Source organism: Danio rerio, chromosome 4 (assembly GCF_052040795.2).
Source record: "Danio rerio strain M-AB ecotype USA chromosome 4, GRCz13ab, whole genome shotgun sequence".
In the NCBI taxonomy this organism is placed as follows: Eukaryota; Metazoa; Chordata; class Actinopteri; order Cypriniformes; family Danionidae; genus Danio; species Danio rerio.
The window spans coordinates 65683432-65702500 of NC_141024.2; the positions used below are offsets into that span (position 1 = coordinate 65683432).

The window sequence follows — 19069 nt, forward strand, 5'->3', positions numbered from 1 at the left end:
GGGAAACAATGTTGCTACTTTACCAGTATTGTGGTTATCCTAGATACAACCATTTGTTATTGAACCATGGATGCAGAGTCACAACGGCTTGAGGACAGGTATGACTTCTGAAGGGTGATGACAACTTTAATTCAATGGCTTATTTTACATTTATAAATAAAATGGCTAACAACCAAAAATCCCCATAGACTTAACATGGACACAAAATGACTTGCAACAATATCTAGATTAGTAAGTCTTAGAAGCTTGAGAGTGGCCTCATTTTACTCGGCCTGTCAAGTCAGTATTCAGTAGTGACAACAAATTTGTAAACACCCCCTAACAACCATATAACAACATAAACGAGCCATATTTTAGCACAGGAATATCGTAGAAAGACAGGGTTTGTGTTCTTTTGATGCAGGTTGATCAAATCTCTATTGTCTTCACCTATTACAAAGGCGTTGCCACACCCTAGCAACCATTTACATTACCCTAGCAACCACATAAACACATGAATTTAACCATTTCTTACCTTTCCACTGCTATTTTGCCCAGTTTAGTACCATTTTGTACCCCATCGATTTGCCACGCAAACCCCACTCACATTTCCTTTAGGAAATGTACAATTCTAGTTATTCTTCTTCTTCTTCTTCTTCTTCCTTCTTCCGTCCTATTTTTCGGCGCGTAACTAGTCCCGCAGCTTTCGTCCCAGACCCTTGAAAGTGGGCTCAAATCGTGCGGTCTTATCGGGAATGGTGTGCTATGACTTTTATAAGGGGTGGGGGGTTTTTTGGCCCCGCAGGGGCCAAAAAACCCCCCCCAAAATCCCATAGACTTAACATTGAGCCGAACTTTGACGAATCACAGCGCCGAGTGTGAATTTCATAGAAATATGGGATTCACAGCATCTGTAGGGGGTTGCAGCCTAAGTGAGAACATACCCCGCAAGGGGGTATAAGTTGCACCCCTGGGGCTCTAGGACGTCCCAAAGTCGTCCCATTGACTTACATTGGCCCATTGACTCCCATTCATTTTTCTAGAAGAGCACTAAACGCGCCGCGAAATGGAAACACCTTTGAGGCGTTATAGCGCCAAGTGTGAAATTCGTAGAATTATGGGATTCGCAACATCTGTAGGGGGTTGCAGCCTGTATGAGAACATACCCCAAAAAGGGGTATAAGTTGTACCCCTGGGGTGCTAGGACGTCCCAAAGGGGTCCCCATTGACTTTACATGGCCCATTGACTCCCATTCATTTCTTGACTCACATGTCAATCACATTACATAGCAGTGTCATACAGACTTGGGGGTTGGCTTACTTGACTGAGGCAACCAATCAGCATCTCAATATGATTTTGAAGCTCACAAGCCACGCCCCCCAAACCATTTAAAGACCCTTAATAACTGCCCCATTGACTTAACATGGGGTGGGATGTCCCATTGCACATCCCATTGACTTCCATTATAAAGGTCACACATCTATAACATTACATAGGAGTGTCATAGAGACATGGGGGTGGGCTCATTTGACTCAGGCAACCAATCAGCATCACTCTATGATAATGAAGCTCACAAGCCACGCCCCCAAATTGATCCCATAGACTTCTATTATAACAGGGCTGGATGCATATCTTTGCTTAGCAGTGTCCTATTGACTTGTGGGATGGCTCATCTGACTCAGACAACCAATGAGCATCTCAATATGATAATGAACCTCACAAGCCACGCCCCCAAACTGGTCCCATAGACTGCCATTATAGTTGCTCTACATGCATATCTTTGCTTAGCAGTGTCCTATTGGCTTGGGGGATGGCTCATCTGACTCAGACAACCAATCAGCATTTCAATATGATAATGAATCTCACAAGCCACGCCCCCAAACTGGTCCCATAGACTGCCATTATAACTGCTCTACATGCATATCTTTGCTTAGCAGTGTCCTATTGACTTGGGGGTTGGCTCATTTGACTTGGACAGCCAACCACATTCAAGTTCACTCTGTAACCTCGCCCATAGCAACAAAACAGAGTACCCTAGCAACCGTTCATCAACAGCTATATTTCAGCATCGGAACATCGTAGAGACTTGGGGATTGGCTCGTTTGACTCATGCTAGCAAACGGAACTTCCTATATGCTACACATGCTAGCAGTGACTAGCTACATGCTAATATTGACTAGCCATGTACTGTAACTTGCTAGATATGCTTACTAAGTATAAATATTTCATCAGGCATGTATGTGAGGCTTGCCTAGTAACCACCCAGGGTACCCTAGCAACTGCCTAGCAACCACCCAAATTACCCTAGCAACCGCCTAGCAACCACCTAGCAACCGCCTAGTAACGCCTTAGTAAGGGCCTAGCGACCACTCAGGACACCCTAGCAACCGCCTAGCAACGCCTTAGCAACCACTCAGAATACCCTAGCAACCACCTAGCAACACCTTAGCAACCACCTAGCAACCACTCAGGACACCCTAGCAACCGCCTAGCAACACCTTAGCAACCACCTAGCAACCACTTAGGACACCCTAGCAACCGCCTAGCAACGCCTTAGCAACCACTTAGGACACCTTAGCAACCACCTAGCAACACCTTAGCAACCACCTAGCAACCACTCAGAGCACCCTAGCAACCGCCTAGCAACCACCTAGCAACCACTCAGGACACCCTAGCAACCGCCTAGTAACAGCTTAGCAACCACCTAGCAACCACTTAGGACACCTTAGCAACCGCCTAGCAACACCTTAGCAACCACCTAGCAACCACTCAGAACACCCTAGCAACCGCCTAGCAACCACCTAGCAACCACTCAGAACACCCTAGCAACCGCCTAGCAACACCTTAGCAACCACCTAGCAACCACTCAGGACACCCTAGCAACCGCCTAGCAACACCTTAGCAACCACCTAGCAACCACTCAGGACACCTTAGCAACCGCCTAGCAACACCTTAGCAACCACCTAGCAACCACTTAGAACACCCTAGCAACCACCTAGCAACCACTCAGGACACCCTAGCAACCGCCTAGCAACATCTTAGCTACCACCATTTCTTACCTTTCCAGTGCTATTGCCCAGTTTAGTACCATTTTGTACCCCATCGATTTGCCACGCAAACCCCATTCACATTTCCTTTAGGAAATGTACAATTCTAGTTAATGGGGTTTGCCATAGGCAAAGTCCATTCTTACTATTGTGCCTGGTTTATTAATGGGGTTTGCCATAGGCAAAGTCCATTCTTACTATGCTCTTTTGCTTATTATTATTTTTTTCTTCTTCTTCCTTCTTCCGTCCCATTTTTCGGCGCGTAACTAGTCCCGCAGCTTTCGTCCCAGACCCTTGAAAGTAGGGTCAAATCGTGCGGTCTTATCGGGAATGGTGTGCTATGACTTTTATAAGGGGTGGGGGGTTTTTTGGCCCCGCAGGGGCCAAAAAACCCCCCCAAAAATCCCATAGACTTAACATTGAGCCGAACTTTGACGAATCACAGCGCCGAGTATGAATTTCCTAGAAATATGGGATTCACAACATCTGTAGAGGGTTGCAGCCTAAGTGAGAACATACCCCGCAAGGGGGTATAAGTTGCACCCCTGGGGCTCTAGGACGTCCCAAAGTTTTCCCATTGACTTACATGGGCCCCATTGACTCCCATTCATTTTTCTAGAAGAGCACTAACGCCCCCGCGAAATGGGACGACCTTTGAAGCGTTATAGCGCCAAGTGTGAAATTCGTAGAAATATGGGATTCGCAACATCTGTTGGGGGTTACAGCCTGTATGAGAACATACTCCAAAAGGGGGTATAAGTTGTACCCCTGGGGTGCTAGGACGTCCCAAAGGGGTCCCCATTGACTTTACATTGCCCATTGACTCCCATTCATTTCTTGACTCACATGTCAATCACATTACATAGCAGTGTCATAGACTTAGGGGTTGGCTTATTTGACTGAGGCAACCAATCAGCATCTCAATATGATTTTGAAGCTCACAAGCCACGCCCCCAAAACCATTTAAAGACCCTTAATAACTGCCCCATTGACTTAACATGGGGTGGGACGTCCCATTGCAAATCCCATTGACTTCCATTATAAATGTCACACATCAATAACATTACATAGGAGTGTCATAGAGAAATGGGGGTGGGCTCATTTAACTCAGGCAACCAATCAGCATCACTATATGATAATGAAGCTCACAAGCCACGCCCACAAATGAGTCCTATAGACTTCTACTATAATAGGGCTAGATGCATATCTTTGCTTTGCAGTGTCATACAGACTTGGGGGTCGACTCATTAGACTCAGACAACCAATCAGCTTTTCATTATGATAATGAAGCTCTTAAGCCACGCCCCCAAATCCATTTAAATACCCTTCATAAGTGTTCCATTCACTGCCATTTTAACTGGTCTACATGCATAACTTTGCATAACAGTGTCCTATAGACTTAAGGGTTGGCTCATCTGACTCAGACAACCAATAAGCATCTCAATATGATAATGAACCTCACAAGCCACGCCCCCAAGTTGATTCCATAGACTGCCATTATAACTGCCCTACATGCATATCTTTGCTTAGCAGTGTCCTATTGGCTTGGGGGATGCCTCATCTGACTCAGACAACCAATCAGCATCTCAATATGATAATGAAGCTCACAAGCCACGCCCCCAAACTGGTCCCATAGACTGCCATTATAACTGGCCTACATGCATATCTTTGCATAGCAGTGTCATAAGGACATGGGGGTTGGTTCATTTCACTTAGACAGCCAACCACATTCAAGTTCACTCTGTAACCTCGCCCATAGCAACAAAACAGAGTACCCTAGGAACCATTCATCAACAGCTATATCTCAGCATCAGAACATCGTAGACACTTGGGGATTGGCTCGTTTGACTCATGCTAGCAAACGGAACTTCCTATACGCTACACATGCTAGCAGTGACTAGCTACATGCTAATATTGACTAGCCAAGTACTGTAACTTGCTAGAAATGCTTACTAAGTATAAGTATTTTATCAGGCATGTATGTGAGGCTTGCCTAGTAACCACCCAGGGTACCCTAGCAACTGCCTAGCAATCACCCAAATTACCCTAGCAACCGCCTAGTAACGCCTTAGTAAGGGCCTAGCGACTACTCAGGACACCCTAGCAACCGCCTAGCAACGCCTTAGCAACCACTTAGAATACCCTAGTAACCACCTAGCAACAACTTAGCAACCACCTAGCAAACACTCGGGGCACCCTAGCACTGTTGCTAGCATGATGCTAGCAACTCGATTTGCATGATGCTAACATGATTAGCATCATGCTAGCTACATGCTAATCATGTTAGCATGATGCTAGCAACTCGATTAGCATGTTGTTAGCATGATGCTAACACGATTAGCATCATGCTAGCTACATGCTAATCATGTTAGCAGGATGCTAGTAACTCAATTAGCATGTTGCTAACACGATTAGCATCATGCTAGCTACATGGTAATCATGTTAGCATCATGCTAACAACTCGATTACCATGTTGCTAGCGTGATGATAACACAATTAGCATCATGCTAACATCATTCTAACAACATGATCATCATGTAGTGGACAGTGGTAAAGTGCTCCCTTTTGAGGCAAAAACGCAACCCAAAATGGTTCCATAGACATAACATTGGCACAAAATGGCTGACATTGCCACAAAATGGCTGACATCCAAAAATCCCCATTGACTTAACATAGACACAAAAAGGCTGACATTGATATGGAGATTAGTAAGTCGTAGAAGCTTGAGAGTGGGCTCATTTTACTCGGCCTATCAAGTCGGTATTATGTAGTGACATAACAAATTTGTAAACACCCCCTAGCAACCACTTTAAGCCCCCTAACAACCATAAAACAACATAAGTCATATTTCAGCCCAAGAATATCATAGAAAGACAGGGTTTGGGTTCTTTTGATGCAGACTGATCTTATCTCGATTGTCTTCACCTATTAAAATTGCGTTGCCACAGCATAGGAACCATTTACAATACCCTAGCAACCACATAAACACAAGGATTTAACCATTTCTTCGCATTTCTTGCTATTTTTTGCCCAGTTTAGTACCATTTTGTACCCCATCGATTTGCCACGCAAACCCCATTCACATTTCCTTTAGGAAATGTACAATTCTAGTTATTAATGGGGTTTGCCTTAGGCAAAGTCCATTCTTACTATTGTGGTTTATTATTATAATTATTATTCTTCTTCCGTACGTTTTTTCGGCGCGTAACTAGTCCCGCAGCTTTCGTCCCAGACCCTTGAAAGTGGGGTCAAATCGTGCGGTCTTATCGGGAATGGTGTGCTATGACTTTTATAAGGGGTGGGGGGTTTTTTGGCCCCGCAGGGGCCAAAAAACCCCCCCAAAAATCCCATAGACTTAACATTGAGCCGAACTTTGACGAATCACAGCGCCGAGTGTGAATTTCATAGAAATATGGGATTCACAGCATCTGTAGGGGGTTGCAGCCTAAGTAAGAACATACCTCGCAAGGGGGTAAAAGTTGCACCCCTGGGGCTCTAGGACGTCCCAAAGTGCTCCCATTGACTAACATGGGCCCCATTGACTCCCATTCATTTTCTAGACACTCGTAAGATACTATTCCCGGAAATCGCCGTAGCGCCAACAGTGAATATCGTAGAGACATGGGATTCGCGACATCTCGAGAGGGTTATAGGAGGCTTCAACCCACACCCCGAAAGGCGGTAAATGTTGTACCCCTGGGGAGCTAGGACGTCCCAAAGTCTCCATTGACTTTACATGGAGCCGAACTTTGACGAATCACAGCGCCGAGTGTGAATTTCATAGAAATATGGGATTCACAACATCTGTAGGGGGTTGCATCCTAAGTGAGAACATACCCTGAAAGAGGGTATAGGTTGTACCCCTGGGGTGCTAGGACGTCCCAAAAGGGTCCCCATTGACTTTACATTGCCCATTGACTCCCATTCATTACATTGACTCCCATTATAAATGTCATATGTCAATCAAAGTACATAGCACTGTCATACAGACTTGGGGGTTGGCTTATTTGACTAAGGCAACCAATCAGCATCTCATTATGATTTTGAAGCTCACAAGCCACGCCCCCCCAAACCACTTAAAGACCCTTAATAAGTGCCCCATTGACTTAACATGGGATGGGATGTCCCATTGCAGATCCCATTGACTTCCATTATAAAGGTCACACATCTATAACATTACATAGGAGTGTCATAGAGACATGGGGGTGGGCTCATCTGACTCAGACAACCAATCAGCATCTCAATATGATAATTAAGCTCACAAGCCACGCCCCCAAACTGGTCCCATAGACTGCCATTATAACTGCCCTACATGCATATCTTTGCTTAGCAGTGTCCTATTGACTTGGGGGATGGCTCATCTGACTCACACAACCAATGAGCATCTCAATATGATAATGAATCTCACAAGCCACGCCCCCAAACTGGTCCCATAGACTGCCATTATAACTGCCCTACATGCATATCTTTGCTTAGCAGTGTCCTATTGACTTGGGGGTTGGCTCATTTGACTTGGACAGCCAACCACATTCAAGTTCACTCTGTAACCTCGCCCATAGCAACAAAAGAGAGTACCCTAGCAACCGTTCATCAACAGCTATATCTCAGCATCGGAACATCGTAGAGACTTGGGGATTGGCTCGTTTGACTCATGCTAGCAAACGGAACTTCCTATATGCTACACATGCTAGCAGTGACTAGCTACATGCTAATATTGACTAGCCATGTACTGTAACTTGCTAGAAATGCTCACTAAGTATAAATATTTCATCAGGCATGTATGTGAGGCTTGCCTAGTAACCACCCAGGGTAGCCTAGCAACTGCCTAGCAACCACCCAAATTACCCTAGCAACCGCCTAGCAACCACCTAGCAACCGCCTAGTAACGCCTTAGTAAGGGCCTAGCGACCACTCAGGACACCCTAGCAACCGCCTAGCAACGCCTTAGCAACCACTCAGAATACCCTAGCAACCACCTAGCAACACCTTAGCAACCACCTAGCAACCACTCAGGACACCCTAGCAACCGCCTAGCAACACCTTAGCAACCACCTAGCAACCACTTAGGACACCCTAGCAACCGCCTAGCAACGCCTTAGCAACCACTTGGAATACCCTAGCAACCGCCTAGCAACCACCTTAGCAACCACCTAGCAACCACTTAGGACACCCTAGCAACCGCCTAGCAACGCCTTAGCAACCACTTAGAATACCCTAGCAACCACCTAGCAACACCTTAGCAACCACCTAGCAACCACTCAGGACACCTTAGCAACCGCCTAGCAACACCTTAGCAACCACCTAGCAACCACTCAGAACACCCTAGCAACCACCTAGCAACACCTTAGCAACCACCTAGCAACCACTCAGGATACCCTAGCAACCACCTAGCAACACCTTAGCAACCACTCAGGACACCCTAGCAACCGCCTAGCAACCACTTAGAATACCCTAGCAACCACCTAGCAACACCTTAGCAACCACCTAGCAACCACTTAGGACACCTTAGCAACCGCCTAGCAACAACTCAGGACACCCTAGCAACCACCTAGCAACACCTTAGCAACCACCTAGCAACCACTCAGGACACCCTAGCAACCGCCTAGCAACCACTTAGAATACCCTAGCAACCACCTAGCAACACCTTAGCAACCACCTAGCAACCACTTAGGACACCTTAGCAACCGCCTAGCAACACCTTAGCAACCACCTAGCAACCACTTAGGACACCCTAGCAACCACCTAGCAAGACCTTAGCAACCACCTAGCAACCACTTAGGACACCTTAGCAACCGCCTAGCAACACCTTAGCAACCACCTAGCAACCACTTAGGACACCCTAGCAACCACCTAGCAAGACCTTAGCAACCACCTAGCAACCACTTAGGACACCTTAGCAACCGCCTAGCAACACCTTAGCAACCTCCTAGCAACCACTCAGAACACCCTAGCAACCGCCTAGAAACACCTTAGCAACCACCTAGCAACCACTCAGGACACCCTAGCAACCGCCTAGCAACACCTTAGCAACCACATAGCAACCACTTAGGACACCTTAGCAACCACCCAGCAACCACTCAGAACACCCTAGCAACCATTCAGAACACCCTAGCAACCAAAACAAATACATTGTACCCCATCGATTTGCCACGCAAACCCCATTCACATTTCCTTTAGGAAATGTACAATTCTAGTTCTTCTTCTTCTTCTTCTTCCTTCTTCCGTCCTATTTTTCGGCGCGTAACTAGTCCCGCAGCTTTCGTCCCAGACCCTTGAAAGTGGGCTCAAATCGTGCGGTCTTATCGGGAATGGTGTGCTATGACTTTTATAAGGGGTGGGGGGTTTTTTGGCCCCGCAGGGGCCAAAAAACCCCCCCCAAAATCCCATAGACTTAACATTGAGCCGAACTTTGACGGATCACAGCGCCGAGTGTGAATTTCATAGAAATATGGGATTCACCACATCTGTAGGGGGTTGCAGCCTAAGTGAGAACATACCTCGCAAGGGGGTATAAGTTGCACCCCTGGGGCTCTAGGACGTCCCAAAGTGCTCCCATTGACTTACATTGGCCCCATTGACTCCCATTCATTTTTCTAGAAGAGCACTAAACGCGCCGCGAAATGGGACGACCTTTAAAGCGTCATAGCGCCAAGTGTGAAATTCGTAGAAATATGGGACTCGCAACATCTGTAGGGGGTTGCAGCCTGTATGAGAACATACCCCGAAAAGGGGTATAAGTTGTACCCCTGGGGTGCTAGGACGTCCCAAAGGGGTCCCCATTGACTTTACATGGCCCATTGACTCCCATTCATTTCTTGACTCACATGTCAATCACATTACATAGCAGTGTCATACAGACTTGGGGGTTGGCTAACTTGACTGAGGCAACCAATCAGCATCTCAATATGATTTTGAAGCTCACAAGCCACGCCCCCCCAAACCATTTAAAGACCCTTAATAACTGCCCCATTGACTTAACATGGGGTGGGATGTCCCATTGCACATCCCATTGACTTCCATTATAAAGGTCACACATCTATAACATTACATAGGAGTGTCATAGAGACATGGGGGTGGGCTCATTTGACTCAGGCAACCAATCAGCATCACTATATGATAATGAAGCTCACAAGCCACGCCCCCAAATTGATCCCATAGACTTCTATTATAATTGGGCTAGATGCATATCTTTGCATTGCAGTGTCATATAGGCTTAGGGGTTGGCCCATTGGACCCAGACAACCAATGAGCATCTCAATATGGTAATGAAGCTCACAAGCCACGCCCCCAAACTGGTCCCATAGACTGCCATTATAACTGGCCTACATGTATATCTTTGCTTAGCAGTGTCCTATTGACTTGGGGGATGGCTCATCTGACTCAGACAACCAATGAGCATCTCGATATGATAATGAAGCTCACAAGCCACGCCCCCAAATTGGTCCCATAGACTTCCATTAAAATAGGCCTACATGCATATCTTTGCTTAGCAGTGTCCTATTGACTTGGGGGTTGGCTCATTTGACTTGGACAGCCAACCACATTCAAGTTCACTCTGTAACCTCGCCCATAGCAACAAAACAGAGTACCCTAGCAACCATTCATCAACAGCTATATCTCAGCATCGGAACATCGTAGAGACTTGGGGATTGGCTCGTTTGACTCATGCTAGCAAACGGAACTTCCTGTATGCTACACATGCTAGCAGTGACTAGCTACATGCTAATATTGACTAGCCAAGTACTGTAACTTGCTAGAAATGCTTACTAAGTATAATTATTTCATCAGGCAAGTATATGAGGCTTGCCTAGTAACCACCCCGGGTACCCTAGCAACTGCCTAGCAACCACTCAAGTTACCCTAGCAACCACCTAGCAACCACCTAGCAACCGCCTAGTAGCGCCTTAGTAAGGGCCTAGCGACCAATCAGGACACCCTAGCAACCGCCTAGCAACGCCTTAGCAACCACTTAGAATACCCTAGCAACCACCTAGCAACGCCTTAGCAACGACCTAGCAACCACTCAGGACACCCTAGCAACCGCCTAGCAACACCTTAGCAACCACCTAGCAACCACTTAGGACACCCTAGCAACCGCCTAGCAACGCCTTAGCAACCAATTAGAATACCCTAGCAACCACCTAGCAACACCTTAGCAACCACCTAGCAACCACTCAGGACACCCTAGCAACCACCTAGCAACACCTTAGCAACCACCTAGCAACCACTTAGGACACCTTAGCAACCGCCTAGCAACACCTTAGCAACCACCTAGCAACCACTTAGGACACCTTAGCAACCACCTAGCAACACCTTAGCAACCACCTAGCAACCACTCAGAACACCCTAGCAACCGCCTAGCAACACCTTAGCAACCACTTAGCAACCACTCAGGACACCCTAGCAACTGCCTAGCAACACCTTAGCAACCACCTAGCAACCACTCAGGACACCCTAGCAACCGCCTAGCAACACCTTAGCAACCACCTAGCAACCACTCAGGACACCCTAGCAACCGCCTAGCAACACCTTAGCAACCACCTATCAACAACTTAGGACACCTTAGCAACCACCTAGCAACACCTTAGCAACCACCTAGCAACCACTCAGAACACCCTAGCAACCGCCTAGCAACACCTTAGCAACCACTTAGCAACCACTCAGAACACCCTAGCAACCACCTAGCAACCACTCAGAACACCCTAGCAACCGCCTAGCAACATCTTAGCAACCACCATTTCTTACCTTTCCAGTGCTATTGCCCAGTTTAGTACCATTTTGTACCCCATCGATTTGCCACGCAAACCCCATTCACATTTCCTTTAGGAAATGTACAATTCTAGTTATAATTATTATTCTTACTTCCGCCCAAAGTTCGGCGCGTAACTAGTCCCGCAGCTTTCGTCCCAGACCCTTGAAAGTGGGGTCAAATCGTGCGGTCTTATCGGGAATGGTGTGCTATGACTTTTATAAGGGGTGGGGGGTTTTTTGGCCCCGCAGGGGCCAAAAAACCCCCCCAAAAATCCCATAGACTTAACATTGAGCCGAACTTTGACGACTCACAGCGCCGAGTGTGAATTTCATAGAAATATGGGATTCACAGCATCTGTAGGGGGTTGCAGCCTAAGTAAGAACATACCTCGCAAGGGGGTAAAAGTTGCACCCCTGGGGCTCTAGGACGTCCCAAAGTGCTCCCATTGACTAACATGGGCCCCATTGACTCCCATTCATTTTTCTAGAACAGCACTAACGCCCCCGCGAAATGGGACGACCTTTAAAGCGTTATAGCGCCAAGTGTGAAATTCGTAGAAATATGGGATTCGCAACATCTGTAGGGGGTTGCAGCCTGTATGAGAACATACCCCAAAAAGGGGTATAAGTTGTACCCCTGGGGTGCTAGGACGTCCCAAAGGGGTCCCCATTGACTTTACATGGCCCATTGACTCCCATTCATTTCTTGACTCACATGTCAATCACATTACATAGCAGTGTCATACAGACTTGGGGGTTGCCTTACTTGGCTGAGGCAACCAATCAGCATCTCAATATGATTTTGAAGCTCACAAGCCACGCCCCCCCAAACCATTTAAAGACCCTTAATAACTGCCCCATTGACTTAACATGGGGTGGGATGTCCCATTGCACATCCCATTGACTTCCATTATAAAGGTCACACATCTATAACATTACATAGGAGTGTCATAGAGACATGGGGGTGGGCTCATTTGACTCAGGCAACCAATCAGCATCACTATATGATAATGAAGCTCACAAGCCACGCCCCCAAATTGATCCCATAGACTTCTATTATAATTGGGCTAGATGCATATCTTTGCATTGCAGTGTCATATAGGCTTAGGGGTTGGCTCATTGGACCCAGACAACCAATGAGCATCTCAATATGGTAATGAAGCTCACAAGCCACGCCCCCAAACTGGTCCCATAGACTGCCATTATAACTGGCCTACATGCATATCTTTGCTTAGCAGTGTCCTATTGACTTGGGGGATGGCTCATCTGACTCAGACAACCAATGAGCATCTCAATATGATAATGAAGCTCACAAGCCACGCCCCCAAACTGGTCCCATAGACTGCCATTGTAACTGGCCTACATGCATATCTTTGCATAGCAGTGTCCTATTGACTTGGGGTTTGGCTCATTTGACTTGGACAGCCAACCACATTCAAGTTCACTCTGTAACCTCGCCCATAGCAACAAAACACAGTACCCTAGCAACCGTTCATCAACAGCTATATCTCAGCATCGGAACATCGTAGAGACTTGGGGATTGGCTCGTTTGACTCATGCTAGCAAACGGAACTTCCTATATGCTACACATGCTAGCAGAGACTAGCTACATGCTAATATTGACTAGCCATGTACTGTAACTTGCTAGAAATGCTTACTAAGTATAAATATTTCATCAGGCATGTATGTGAGGCTTGCCTAGTAACCAACCAGGGTACCCTAGCAACTGCCTAGCAACCACCCAAATTACCCTAGCAACCGCCTAGCAACCACCTAGCAACCGCCTAGTAACGCCTTAGTAAGGGCCTAGCGACCACTCAGGACACCCTAGCAACCGCCTAGCAACCGCCTAGCAACCACTCAGAACACCCTAGCAACCGCCTAGCAACACCTTAGCAACCACCTAGCAACCACTCAGGACACCTTAGCAACTGCCTAGCAACACCTTAGCAACCACCTAGCAACCACTCAGAACACCCTAGCAACCACCTAGCAACACCTTAGCAACCACCTAGCAACCACTCAGGACACCCTAGCAACCGCCTAGCAAAGCCTTAGCAACCACTTAGAATACCCTAGCAACCACCTAGCAACACCTTAGCAACCACCTAGCAACCACTTAGGACACCTTAGCAACCGCCTAGCAACACCTTAGCAACCACCTAGCAACAACTCAGGACACCCTAGCAACCGCCTGGCAACCACCTAGCAACCACTCAGAACACCCTAGCAACCGCCTAGCAACGCCTTAGCAACCACCTAGCAACCACTCAGGACACCCTAGCAACCGCCTAGCAACACCTTAGCAACCACCTAGCAACCACTCAGGACACCTTAGCAACCGCCTAGCAACACCTTAGCAACCACCTAGCAACCACTTAGAACACCCTAGCAACTGCCTAGCAACACCTTAGCAACAACCTAGCAACCACTTAGAACACCCTAGCAACCGCCTAGCAACCACCTAGCAACCACTTAGGACACCTTAGCAACCGCCTTGCAACACCTTAGCAACCACTCAGAACACCCTAGCAACCATTCAGAACACCCTAGCAACCAAAACAAATACATTGTACCCCATCGATTTGCCACGCAAACCCCATTCACATTTCCTTTAGGAAATGTACAATTCTAGTTTTTATTATTCTTCTTCTTCCGTGCGTTTTTCGGCGCGTAACTAGTCCCGCAGCTTTCGTCCCAGACCCTTGAAAGTGGGGTCAAATCGTGCGGTCTTATCGGGAATGGTGTGCTATGACTTTTATAAGGGGTGGGGGGTTTTTTGGCCCCGCAGGGGCCAAAAAACCCCCCCAAAAATCCCATAGACTTAACATTGAGCCGAACTTTGACGAATCACAGCGCCGAGTGAGAATTTCATAGAAATATGGGATTCACAGCATCTGTAGGGGGTTGCAGCCTAAGTGAGAACATACCTCGCAATGGGGTAAAACTTGCACCCCTGGGGCTCTAGGACGTCCCAAAGCTCTCCCATTGACTTACATTGGCCCCATTGACTCCCATTCATTTTTCTAGGAGAGCACTAAACGCGCCGCGAAATGGGACGACCTTTAAAGCGTTATAGCGCCAAGTGTGAAATTCGTAGAAATATGGGATTCGCAACATCTGTAGGGGGTTGCAGCCTGTATGAGAACATACCCCAAAAGGGGGTATAAGTTGTACCCCTGGGGTGCTAGGACGTCCCAAAGGGGTCCCCATTGACTTTACATGGCCCATTGACTCCCATTCATTTCTTGACTCACATGTCAATCACATTGCATAGTAATGTCATCCAGACTTGGGGGTTGCCTTACTTGACTGAGGCAACCAATCAGCATCTCAATATGATTTTGAAGCTCACAAGCCACGCCCCCCAAACCATTTAAAGACCCTTGATAACTGCCCCATTGACTTAACATGGGGTGGGAAGTCCCATTGCACATCCCATTGACTTCCATTATAAAGGTCACACATCTATAACAGTACATAGGAGTGTCATAGAGACATGGGGGTGGGCTCATTTGACTCAGACAACCAATCAGCATCACAATATGATAATGAAGCTCACAAGCCACGCCCCCAAATTGATCCCATAGACTTCTATTATAATTGGGCTAGATGCATATCTTTGCTTAGCAGTGTCCTATTGACTTGGGGGATGGCTCATTAGACTCAGACAACCAATGAGCTTTTCAATATTATAATGAAGCTCACAAGCCACGCCCCCAAACTGCTCCCATAGACTGCCATTATAACTGGCCTACATGCATATCTTTGCTTAGCAGTGTCCTATTGACTTGGGGGATGGCTCATCTGACTCAGACAACCAATGAGCATCTCAATAGGATAATGAAGCTCACAAGCCACGCCCCCAAACTGGTCCCATAGACTGCCATTATAACTGGCCTACATGCATATCTTTGCTTAGCAGTGTCCTATTGACTTGGGGGTTGGCTCATTTGACTTGGACAGCCAACCACATTCAAGTTCACTCTGCAACCTCGCCCATAGCAACAAAACAGAGTACCCTAGCAACCGTTCATCAACAGCTATATCTCAGCATCGGAACATCGTAGAGACTTGGGGATTGGCTCGTTTGACTCATGCTAGCAAACGGAACTTCCTATATGCTGCACATGCTAGCAGTGACTAGCTACATGCTAATATTGACTAGCCAAGTACTGTAACTTGCTAGAAATGCTCACTAAGTATAAATATTTCATCAGGCATGTATGTGAGGCTTGCCTAGTAACCACCCAGGGTACCCTAGCAACTGCCTAGCAACCACCCAAATTACCCTAGAAACCGCCTAGCAACCACCTAGCAACCGCCTAGTAACGCCTTAGTAAGGGCCTAGTGACCACTCAGGACACCCTAGCAACCGCCTAGCAACGCCTTAGCAACCACTCAGAATACCCTAGCAACCACCTAGCAACACCTTAGCAACCACCTAGCAACCACTTAGGACACCTTAGCAACCGCCTAGCTACACCTTAGCAACCACTCAGAACACCCTAGCAACCGCCTAGCATTGCCTTAGCAACCACCTAGCAACCACTTAGGACACCTTAGCAACCGCCTAGCAACACCTTAGCAACCACCTAGCAACCACTCAGGACACCATAGCAACCGCCTAGCAACACCTTAGCAACCACTCAGAATACCCTAGCAACCGCCTAGCAACGCCTTAGCAACCACTTAGAATACCCTAGCAACCACCTAGCAACACCTTAGCAACCACTTAGGACACCCTAGCAACCGCCTAGCAACACCTTAGCAACCACCTAGCAACCACTTAGAACACCCTAGCAACCGCCTAGCAACACCTTAGCAACCACCTAGCAATCACTCAGGACACCCTAGCAACCACCTAGCAACACCTTAACAACCACCTAGCAACCACTCAGGACACCCTAGCAACCACCTAGCAACACCTTAGCAACTGCCTAGCAACCACTCAGAACACCCTAGCAACCATTTACATTACCCTAGCAACAACATAAACACATGAATTTAACCATTTTCTCCACATTTACTGCTATTTTGCCCAGTTTAGTACCATTTTGTACCCCATCGATTTGCCACGCAAACCCCATTCACATTTCCTTTAGGAAATGTACAATTCTAGTTATTATTAGGCTGGCTTGTGTAGCAAGCCAGACTACTGTTATCCTATTAAACTTATTATTATTATTATTCTATATTATTCTTCTTCTGAGACTAAAAATTAAACTCTATCTCGTCCTAGGCCTTTCAAGCTATGACCATCAAACTCGGGTCAGACCTCCGAACTATTCTGACTCGAGTTGCTATATCCTTTCCGACTGATCCGACTTTCGGTTTTCCGAAAAACGTCCCGGGACCGTCGGAAAAATCCCATAGACGTAACATTGGATCAAACTTTGTGACCTCATAACTCCGCATCAGAATGTCACACAGACTTCTAACTGGGCTCATTTAACTCAGACTATCAAACTGCCAATGACTGATCACCTTTAAACTTTCTGGCCACGCCCTAGCAACCACTTTTGGACCCTAGAAACCGTCCCATAGACTTCCATTGCAAAAGACTCTCATTGACTTTACATGGGATCAAACTTTGTGAGCTCATAACTCTGCATCAGACTGTCCTACAGACTAATGATTAAACTCATTTAACTCAGTCTAGCCAGCAGCCAATCACTGATGGCCTTTTAACCTTCCAGCCACACCCTAACAACCAGATACTGCACCCTAGCAACTGTCCCATAGACTGCCATTAAAGAGGTTCAGACTGATATTGTCATGCTGCAGTGTGATAGAGACATGGGGGTTGTTTTTAACTGTTCATACTGGCAAGAAGCTTTGATACATCATCAGTCTAAGCTGTCAATCAACTCCATAGCAACAAAACAGACTAACCTAGCAACGATATAACAGCAGCTATATCTCAGCATCAGAACATCGTAGAGAGGCGGGGGTTGGCTTGTTTGAATCAGGCTCACACACCATCTATCTATCTATCTATCTATCTATCTATCTATCTATCTATCTATCTATCTATCTATCTATCTATAACTATCTATCTATCTATCTATCTATAACTATTTATCTATCTATCTATCTATCTATCTATCTATCTCTAACTATCTATCTATCTATCTATCTATCTATCTATCTATCTATCTATCTATCTATCTATCTATCTATCTATCTATTTATCTATCTCTAACTATCTATCTATCTATCTATCTATCTATCTATCTATCTATCTATCTATCTATCTATCTATCTATTTATCTATCTCTAACTATCTATCTATCTATCTATCTATCTATCTATCTATCTATCTATCTATCTATCTATCTATCTATCTATCTATCTATCTATCTATCTATCTATCTATCTACCTCTATCTATCCATCATGCTAACAACATGCTAATTCATGCTAGAATCATGCTAGTTACATGCTAATTCATGCTAGAATCATGCTAGTCACATGCTAATTCATGCTAGAATCATGCTAGTTACATGCTAATTCATGCTAGAATCATGCTAGTCACATGCTAATTTATGCTAGAATCATGCCAGTCACATGCTAATTCATACTAGAATCATGCTAACAACATGCTAATTCATGCTAGAATCATGCTAGTCACATGCTAATTCATGCTAGAATCATGCTAACAACATGCTAATTCATGCTAGAATCATGCTAGCAACATGCTAATTCATGTTAGAATCATGCTAACAACATGCTAATTCGTGCTAGAATCATGCTAGTAGCATGCTAATTCATGTTAGAATCATGCTAACAACATGCTAATTCATGCTAGAATCATGCTAGTAACATGCTAATTCATGCTAGAATCATGCTAACAACATGCTAATTCATGCTAGAATCATGCTAGTCAAATGCTAATTCATGCTAGAATCATGCTAACAACATGCTAATTTATGCTAGAATCATGCCAGTCACATGCTAATTCATACTAGAATCATGCTAACAACATGCTAATTCATGCTAGAATCATGCTAGTCACATGCTAATTCATGCTAGAATCATGCTAACAACATGCTAATTCATGCTAGAATCATGCTAGCAACATGCTAATTCATGTTAGAATCATGCTAACAACATGCTAATTCGTGCTAGAATCATGCTAGTAGCATGCTAATTCATGTTAGAATCATGCTAACAACATGCTAATTCATGCTAGAATCATGCTAGTAACATGCTAATTCATGCTAGAATCATGCTAACAACATGCTAATTCATGCTAGAATCATGCTAGTCAAATGCTAATTCATGCTAGA

The 19069-nt window shown here is 45.8% G+C and overlaps 2 protein-coding genes and 1 long non-coding RNA gene across 3 annotated transcripts in view; 1 reads left to right on the forward strand and 2 right to left on the reverse strand.

Annotated features, from left to right (window-relative positions):
- Window positions 1-19069, forward strand: part of LOC137487288 (uncharacterized) — a 372332-nt gene that overhangs the window by 283691 nt on the left and 69572 nt on the right. The window lies entirely within an intron of this gene.
- The window catches only part of LOC147845203 (uncharacterized), a 449333-nt gene that overhangs the window by 57056 nt on the left and 373208 nt on the right, over window positions 1-19069 (reverse strand). The window lies entirely within an intron of this gene.
- LOC148682331 (uncharacterized) lies at window positions 3196-14556 on the reverse strand. Its single transcript, XR_015942894.1, has 5 exons — window positions 13865-14556; window positions 8857-11460; window positions 8478-8791; window positions 8253-8360; window positions 3196-7852 (listed from the first exon to the last, which is right to left on the reverse strand). It is a non-coding gene; the product is annotated as an uncharacterized LOC148682331 (long non-coding RNA).